Consider the following 9,831-nt stretch of genomic DNA (forward strand, 5'->3'; position numbering starts at 1 on the left):
GTTCAGCTGTGATCCAAGAGACAGCAGAGCAAACCCAGAAGAAAAGATTTATGAGGGGTAGTGAAAAACTAATTCAGAATAATTTATGGATGTTTCCAATTTATAGCAGTGCAAAGAACAGTTTGCCATACAGCCTAGCCCTCCTTGACAGAAACTAAACAGACTCTAAGTGCAGGTCCATAATGAACATCAGCTTGGTTTTCAGGGATACATGAGTCCTGTTTTTTCTCCTCCGCAAGCAATCCTAAACTATGAAAAATGAGTCTTCTCCTAATTTATGTATGCCAGAAGAGGAAGGAGTTGAGATCTGCATTTCCCTAAGGGCACTGGACTCAAACTATTTTCATAGAATCACACTGTCAAAACTAGAGCTCTAAAAATTCAGTGGTCCCCCAAAACAAACCTGAATGAGAAAATGATCCACCTTAAGTTAATTTATTAGGTGAAATGTCTGTATTTTGTCCATCTTGCCTTTTTTAAAGTTTCAGAACTCTTTCACCTTCTAAGATTTTTCTTTACAATCTCGAAAACTAACAATGAACTTTTTTGTTTGTTTGTTTAATATGGAATTAAGATCCTTACCTACTTCCATGACCAGGTTCCACAAAAAGGCATTGCACTTATAAGTGGGACACTGGTAATACCCAGAGGAGCAGAATTATCCAGAGAAATTTCTCCTGCCCATTGATTGTTGTCTACCTAGTGCATCTTGAGAATGTTTGCCGAGCTCAACCACGTGTGTGCCATACTGACTGCTTTCCCCACAGCTGCTGAAAAATGATGCTAAGCTCTAAGGCCATCCTTTTTTTTTTTACTACTTCATTTAGTTACTTTCATTTCATTTTTCTTCAGCATTAGCACAACCTTTTTCTTGTTGGGACACCATCTGTAACAAACTGCACATACACACAAATATGCTTTTCCCAAAACATCCATCAAGCTATGTAAACTGAATCCAGTGACTGCATGCATGTGCCCTCTAGGACTCTCATTTTACAGACCCACAGCAAATGTAAGCAAGTATTAAACTAAGCAATTAAAAAGTAATAAATGCCAGTTATTTGGATTGGAAAAGTTCTTCCAAGAATGTACCTCTGTGGGAAATGGAAAGTATTATCCAGAAAATGACCCCCTTGACTATTGGAGGCTACAACTGGTGACATCAAGTTCTAGCTAAAACCCAAGAACAATACAGAAACCAAGATGTAAGTCAGAAGCATCTTATGAATAGGAGAAACTTAAAACTCTTTGAAAACATTTGAAGACAAAAATGAAAAAAAACCCCAAACTAGTGCAGCAACTTCATCGGATACAATGAAATAGGTTTACTTTTCATCAACACTTAACATCTTATTCTCTCAGGATGCTCAGATACCCTCTGCACAAAATCTTAAGATGAAAAAAAAGAAAAAAAGGTAATTTTGTTTTACTTACTTGCCCACTACAACTGTGCTGCCTCAGTCAAGAGGTCAGGAGAGTAAACAGACACTTCACCATTTAGTCTCAAACCCATGTATGAGCAACAGTCAAATTATTTTTTATGTTTTGAAAAGAATAATCTCAAACAAAATCTTGGGTTCATCAATATCAGTTGCAAATCTTTCAGCTAAAGTAAAAAGCTTTGATGGGAACAAACCCACTGAAGGAATTAAGACTTTTTAAAAATGTTTATGTTTTGTGTTCTAGTACTTCCTCATTTCATTAATTGTGATCTTCTATAATATGTTGTCAGGATGAATGTCCAAATAATGTTGTCAGCTTTTAATATGCTGAATGTTCACATAGGAATGAAGAGTTCACCATACACCTGAGGCAGTTATCTTGTTTCAGCACTGATCAAATACGTGATGCTATCAACCAACTAATTTTCTTTAATAACTAATCTCTCACCAACTTCAAGAGGAAGAAGAAAATTAAACACTGTTTAGGAGATTTAATTAACTCAAAGTATGTACTTAGGCCAACTTATGCTGCTTGTGAGAGTTTTGAAGAGGAATAGGCCAAGGACTATAAAATGAGCTAAGAAAGAACATGCTACTTAAAACTTATGTACTTAAAACCTTTACAGGTTACATAATGCTAAAAGAAAAATGAATAAACTGTAAGAAGCTTTTAATTCCTTATCCAGAAAAACACAAGCTCAAGTGAAGGGAGACATTCCCTATTCAGCTGGAATTCCTTCATAAGAAGGCAGAGGTGGAAATACAATCCAGTACAAATGTTTGGACTAGCAGTAAAAAACAAACGTCATGCTGCTTAAAGATAGACTATGGTATTATTTTGGGAGATGCAGTAAGAAGAAACCAAAGTAACTAGCTTCTCCAAAGACCTCTGGGGTCATGCTGACAATGCCAGAGAACAGTATAGCTTGGTTTCAAATTGAAAGAAAGGAAAAAGTACACCAAACAGCAAAAAAAAAAGGCACAAAAAATTTCTGCAGCCTAGCAGAAATTCCTCTAGTCAAAAAGTCAATCCACCATTTTTTGTTGTTCACTGTAACTACTTACTACCCATGCTATAAGCACTAACATTTCTTAACTAACATTTCCCTCCCCTCCACTCTTGTGAGACCCCAGCTGGAGCACTGCATGCAGCTCTGGGGACCCCAGCACAAGACAGACGTGGATCTGCTGCAGGGAGCTCAGATGAGGGCCACAAAAATGGTCAGAGGGCTGGAGCACCTCTCCTGTGAGGAAAGACTGGGAGAGTTGGGATTGTTTCTGAAAAACAGAAACCTCCAGGGAGACCTTCAATATTTAAAGGGGGCTTGTGAAAAAGAGAGAGAGGGACTTTTTACCAGGGCCTGGAAGTGACAGGACAAGGGACAGTAGTTTTAAACTGGAAGAAATTTAGATTGGACATGAGGAAGACGTTTTTTCCAGTGAGGGTGTTGAGGCACTGGAACAGAGAAGTTGGATGTCCAGTCCCTGAAACTGTTCAAGGCAAGGTTGGATGGGGCTTTGAGCAACCTATCTAGTGAAAGATAGTGAAAGATGTCCCTGCCTGTGACAGAGTGGTTGGACTAGATGATCTTCAAAGGTCCCCTCCAACCAAAACAATTCTATGATTTTATTAATTCACTGTACTTTACTTTTTAGCAAGCCAGGAGTTTTGCTCCAAAAGAGCAGATGGTAACAGTAAGTCAGCTTGAAACCTGATGCAAGAGACAGTGCAACCACTCAAATCCCAGTGGGGTTTTACCAGGGAAACCCAGGGGATAGAAACAGATGCAGGGCTGGAAAGGACCTCTAGTGTCACAGAATCCAGATCTCTTCCCTTTCTCCTCTGCCCAGCAGCAGGCAGTGAGCCCAAACAGATTTAATGCAATACCTCCTCCATGAGCTCTGCACTTAAGAGACAGCAGTGTACTTCCCTATGCCAACGAAAAACTTGAAACCCATAGGAAAAATCCTGAACTAAAAGCAAGACACAGAAAACAGAAGAGAGTTGAAAAGGGTGTTGATGGTGTCCTTTCTTCCTATATTAACAGAAAGTTGAGGAGATATCTAAGAGGCTCTAGGAATTCAGTACTGAGAAAACTTGATTTCTAGAGGAGAGAGATGGCCAGCACTGCAAACCTTATTTATATGATAATAATATAATGTATTATTAAACAACTGTCCTCTTGAAGATCATTGCTTCCTTCTTCAAGCATTTACCCACATTTTGAGCTCTCCACTGAACAGGGCCATCCCTCAGTGACTGCTTTACAAGCGGCCTGTAAGAGGATATGAGATCACATCTGTTGCAACAAAATATTTATTAGGTGGAGAAACAGAGATCACTGAATGGTCCAGGTTCGCTCCTGGAACATGCAGAACTTGAACCTGGTCACCAGCACATCTCAGAGCAACTAACTATTGAGGTACTACCTCCTCTTCACCGAGGAAAGGGTGTTCCTGTGATTTCTTCTGGGCGATTATCAATCCCTGGCTCTCAAGAGCACAGTTCTGCTCTTAAATGAAAACAGCATCTATAGCTTTCATTTCTTATTAAATGCTCATTTTTCAAGGTGTTGGGTTTCTTCCAAAGAAACCCCTTCCTTGGGTTTCTTCCAAGGAAGTACACCAGGAATCATCTCTGCACTGTCTGAAACCTTGAGAAGAGGCTGCTTGGCATATGAGTGATACAACATACCCCAATGTGATAAGGAAAGGCAGCATGGGGGGCTGTCGTGTCTTGGAGAAAACAAAAACGGGGAAATGGGAGAAGAACTACTGTAGAGCTTTAGTGCATGAACCAAAAATACTTTGGCCAAACATGTACAGTCCTGGCTATCAAATTACTCCATAAAACAAATAAGATGACAGACCACCTTATGTGTCTGCCACAATGAAAAGAAGTCAAAATCTCCCACCTACTCTGGATACATCTGATCAGTAAACAGCAAGCTGATGGACGTGACAAACAGCAGCTGGGACACAGACAGATTCACATTTCTAAAGCACAGTGGTGCTTTAGAAAAAAATAATACAGCAAGTATGTCGTGCATAGAGAAATATCATATATCACTACAAAGCTAGCTGACCCACAGACTTGACAAATCTGTTATTGTTTCCATATTCCTTGGCAGAGCAGAGGCATGTTAAAACCATTTTCCTCCTACTTAGTCATCTTCTTGTTGGTTCCAGGTCAACATACACTTCCAACAAATCACATCCTACCGAAGAAAGCTGTTAGTTTAAAAAGCATTTTTATGACTAGAAGTGAAATTCTTGAAAAAAAGCTCTTCATGCAATACTGATTTTATATAGAGAGAACATAGTACCCTACCATAGTTATGTTCTGCTACTTTAATGAGCAATCCTAACAACTCCTTGAGCACTCTCCAACCTGAAAAGTATTAATATTTCTTTTTGACTTCTGTATTTCCACTTGTCAATCCCCTTTTCAATCAGTAACAGCAGGCATTACAAAATAGGTCCAGAGCTGTTAATTTATTATTACAGACAGCAAAGCACATGATGATATGGTCTCTAGTTTTAAGGCCAGAAAGGGTTGCTGTCATCAACTAAACAATCTTTCTGTGGAATAAGAGAGGACTTTTAAAATTACACCTTCTTAAATCAGACCAGAAGTCTACATTGCCCAGAATACTGCTTCAAACATCTGACAACAGTGGACATTTAGGAAAAAAACATCTTTATCAGTTCTTCTTCTCCCTCTTCTGCAACCTTCCTGCCTCTCACAGTTATTTCAGATCCAAAATATTGTGCTCAATGAAGCTATGGATACTTGAATTTCACTAAAACTTTTTTAAAGGTATATATTTATCTCCATGATATCCTGTGGCAATAAGTATGACGCTTATTTACATAGCATGAAAAGAACTTTTCTCACTTGCTTTACACTTGCTACTCTGTAATTATGCTATAACGCAACAGAAATCTGTGGAACAGGGTGAACTTTATCCCACTGTCTTTCCAAGCTCAAGAACCCCACTAATCAGGTTCCTCTCCCACAGACGACTTAATTTCTCTGATTACTTCTGTAAAACCTTCAAATGCCTCTAACCTGAGTCCTGACTTCCCTCTTTAAAAGCCAGGTCAATTCTTCTACAGAGTATAATGGTCACACCTCTAACAGTCCAGTTGCTTTTGTAATGCTACCCCTTTGCAGGACCTGTTGAATCATCAACACCCTTTTTAAGAGCAGGTATTATGGGGTGCTGCGGTCCAAAAGGGGAGGATGGGACCATGGCACAGCACGGGTCCGGCACACGAGGGTGGGATGCAGGTAGAATGGTTTATTCACGCGTGCACCCGGTCTTTTACCAGCTCGGGAGGGGAAAGGGCCACAACATAGGGCGGAGCATGGGACAGACAAGCGGGGCACAAACCAGGATAGGGACACGGGCAAAAGAGGGAGGAACCGGGGAGAGAAGGGGCGAATGGAGGCTGTCCCCTCTCTGCACCTTCTCCAGCCAACCGGCAGAGAAACAGAGGAGCAGGGAGGCGAACAGGCCGGGACATGCCCGGGAAATATAAATTCTGGGGAAGCATACAATGTGTATATACATAATAACTGTAAAGTCTGTATCATAAAGTCCTTTCAATCACTGTACATCTTTTTCCACTTCTGAGATTTTCCCCATTCTGATTCCTGGTCCTTCACAATGGTGTATTGCACATTATGGTGTATTGCACACTCTTCTCCCAAGATCAAGGTTAAATAAAGTAACACATTACACACCACGAGTAGCAATGGCTTGTCAGCTTTACAGAGGTGTTTCCTGGTTCTGGTACCGGTTTCTGGAGGTTTATTACTGTGTACATTACCATTTTTTCTAAAACCTCTTCTGTGAACACTTCTCATTCACCCTTGTAAAGAATGAAGCTTTTTTGAAAGTCTCCTCTTAGGACAATCCCACAGACTCTTCAGCAAGCTTCTAGAGAACCTAAAAAGCTTTTATTAAATATACACAAGTAAAAAGCTGTTTTGAAGGTATTTCTGTTCTGGCTTTCTGATGACTTCCCATTACACCTGCTAGAGTTTGTAATCTGTTGCTCTCCTAACACAAGTTTCTTTTTGCCTGTTTTTTGTCTGTTTTGGTTTTGTGGGGGGTTTTTTGGTTTTTTGCGTTTTGGTGTATGGATATCTTTTTGCCTACAGGTCCCTTCACACTGCTTTAACTCTACTGTTTCTGCCTCTCCCTTCAAAACCATTTGTGCTGCCTGAAACTTATTTCAATTGTTCCCAGCTTCTCCTCTTGCTCCCCTCATTTTTTATGATACTCCTCTTCATAAAATTAATCCAAGACAGTAAAACTTTTGCAGCTTTTCTATTCCTCATTGAATTTGAGTAGACTACAGTTACTACAGTATACACTAATATACAATTATACACTATATATAATAGAGTAATTTAATTTACCCTCACTAAGACAACATTGGCTAAAGCTTAAAAAGAATTAGTGTTTTTCAAGTCTTCAGAAATTTTTCTGTGTTTGAAATCAACCCCACAACTTCCCTCATTAAGCACTTCTAAAGCTCTAAGGTAGAAGATACCCAGTCTGGTCAGCTTCTTAATTAAAGTCTGGCCTCATTGGCCACAGATTAACTATTACAGTTGCCTTCCCTGTTGCTATTTGCATGGGAAGATTGTTTTGCCAGTACTTTCAAGATTCTTAAGTACCACAAGAAACAGAAAAAACAGATGGCATTACATCCCTAAAGACAGAGTCTTGTTTCTTGACCATTGCTGCTTGCACATGTTTGGAGGCAGCAATTTGCCATTAGCTGAAATAGTGAGTTCATTTCCATATATTCTCCATGCAGGAGCACTTTAATATACCTACTGAAAAGAAATAATTGCACATCTATGTGCAGCAGAATACAAGGTATTAAAATATTTGCAAACAGATAATGTAATCAGATTTACAGGGCTCTTACTGACTAAATGCTTTGAACTCTAATTGCATGTTATCTCTCTCATTCTTGAAGACTAAGAAAAGACTAGATTTTCAGCAAAGCCTGAAGAATCAGAACAGCTTTTTTGAGGGTTGTTTTGTTTTGTCATAGGTTTTCTGCTGGTTTGTTTTTTGGTTGTTTGGAGGGGGGGCTGTTGGTTGGTTGGTTGTTTTCAATAACACCTGAGTTCAGAAACATCAATACACTCAAATTTGAAAACCCAAGCCGCCCTTAAGAAAAGGGCATATTAGTAGAAGTCAATCATAAAGAAATAGAAAAATAAAATAAAAATAAAATCATTACTATTCACACAGAAATCTTTAAGCTGAAATGTGGATAACCACACGATCTCTTTTACAGACCAGTTTATTTTCTAAAAACCTCATTGATAAAATACCTCGTAATAAAATATGTATTCTCCCTAAAAAACCAGAAGTTGGCTTTTATTTTCAATTCCTTTGAACTTTAATGGGGTAACACAATGGCTGTAGGCAAACTGAATAGCTATTGTATGAGCAAAGAACACATTTGTATTGTTGCAAGGAATGTTGGCTGCAACAGCAGATTTTCTCTCTACTTTGGAGTCGGTACCATGTGATCATTTTACTTCTGCATGGGTGACAGATGGGCTGAAGACTCTCATCTTGTCATACTGTTTAACAGGCAACTTTTCTGACCACAGAACTCAAATATGCCTTCTATATGAATATTCCACCTGCACCTCTTAAAGCACTGTGAGGTATGGCCTGTAAGACATATAAATCAACTCCTCTTTTGTTCTTCCACTATGTGTCTTAAAAAACAAACATTAAGAGGATTCAAGACATTTAGTTTGCTACAATTCTAAGACAAAACCCCCACACTCTTACAGATTTCCACCTATCAAGGTCACATAACTTACATTAGAAGAACCTCTGATTCAGAGGGGGGGTGGTTGTTGTTGTTGTTATTGTAATTTACACTAAACAAGGATTTGTTTGTGATACTTCTGCTTTCCTATTGAGTCTCATTTTTGCTTAGGACTATATTCTGAAAAGATTTCTCTATATCATTAAAGCTTTCTCCTGTCACATGGGGATGACTATACATAACCAATAAAGTGCACACAATTTTTTGCACCATTGAAGCTTGCAGCTTTTCTCATCCATACAGCAGTTAGCACAATGAAGCCAAATCATGACCAGAACTTTGAAGACTGCTGCAAAACACGTCTCAGTGATGCAAAAAATTTCTAAATTAAAATTTTCATTTAAAAAGAAGTAAAACCGAAAGAAATCAGAAATGCTACTTCATTTAAATTGTTAGAAACCTGAATGTACAAAAGGAGAAAATAGTGTGCCATCTGCATGTGCTGAGAGTTCAGTCTGCAGTCACTTAGATATGCCTCCAGAAGCACAAAACTGCCCAGGGTTACACCTTCAAAACGTTGCTAGAGGTTGCCACAAAACTGGAAGCTTCTTTTGAAGCTTCATGTAGGGAAAAAGGTACACAGTACACGCTGACATAAAGCACACAACTGCACTTTGTCAACTAAAAGCAGCCAAGATCCTATTCAGTCCATCTCCCTACTGATTTTTCACTTCTAGAGAACAGAAGTAATATGGAAAAGAAGCATTTTTGACTACACAGTTGCAATACTGTATGGTCAACTTCCTGCAGCAGAATTCAAAATATAAAAATAGACACGAGGCTGGAAAAAAAGGATGAGGTAATTCACAGGGAAGTGAGAGATGATGCTCTTGTGTTATGCAAATAAACTGTATTTACTCTGTAACAACTTTTTCTTTAAAAAACACACCAAGAGAGACCCAAGACCTACCATCATCTGATTATACAAGCACATCATATACACAGGCTACAACTGACCCTGTTATTCTAAGTAGTCTGAAAACCCAAAAGCCAAAAGACATCCAAAAAGATGAAGAATTGAGACACCAAGAGATTAGATGATTTATCTGAGACCACATGGAAACTGCTGTTCCTTGGTCTAATGATTTCACTGCTAGAACATCCCTCCCCTTCTCTTGTCCTCAAATACCAAATGCCAGCGGGGTAGGCAGCACCAGAGCCTGCTTTTCTACAGCACCATAAGGGTTGAGCACTGAGCATTGACACAATCTCTCCCACATAGATTTTCAGACATCTAATAAACGTTCATAAAAACCAGAGCTTAATCAACAGCTTCTTCCTTCTGACTCCCAAATTCATGATCCATGGAAGGGAAGATCCAACTTCCACCTTCCTCATCACACACCTAACCACAGCGCTTGCACAGAAAATTATTCACCCCACTAAAACCACAGAGAACTAATACAGTGGTTTTCTTTTTCCTCTTGGGTAGCAAAACGAATCAGAGCACCAGAGCAAACACCAGAGTAAGTCCCAGGAGAGAGGGAAGAAAGGACAGAGGGAGACTTCTTTG

This window comes from Pseudopipra pipra, chromosome 5 (assembly GCF_036250125.1).
Source record: "Pseudopipra pipra isolate bDixPip1 chromosome 5, bDixPip1.hap1, whole genome shotgun sequence".
Classification (NCBI taxonomy): Eukaryota; Metazoa; Chordata; class Aves; order Passeriformes; family Pipridae; genus Pseudopipra; species Pseudopipra pipra.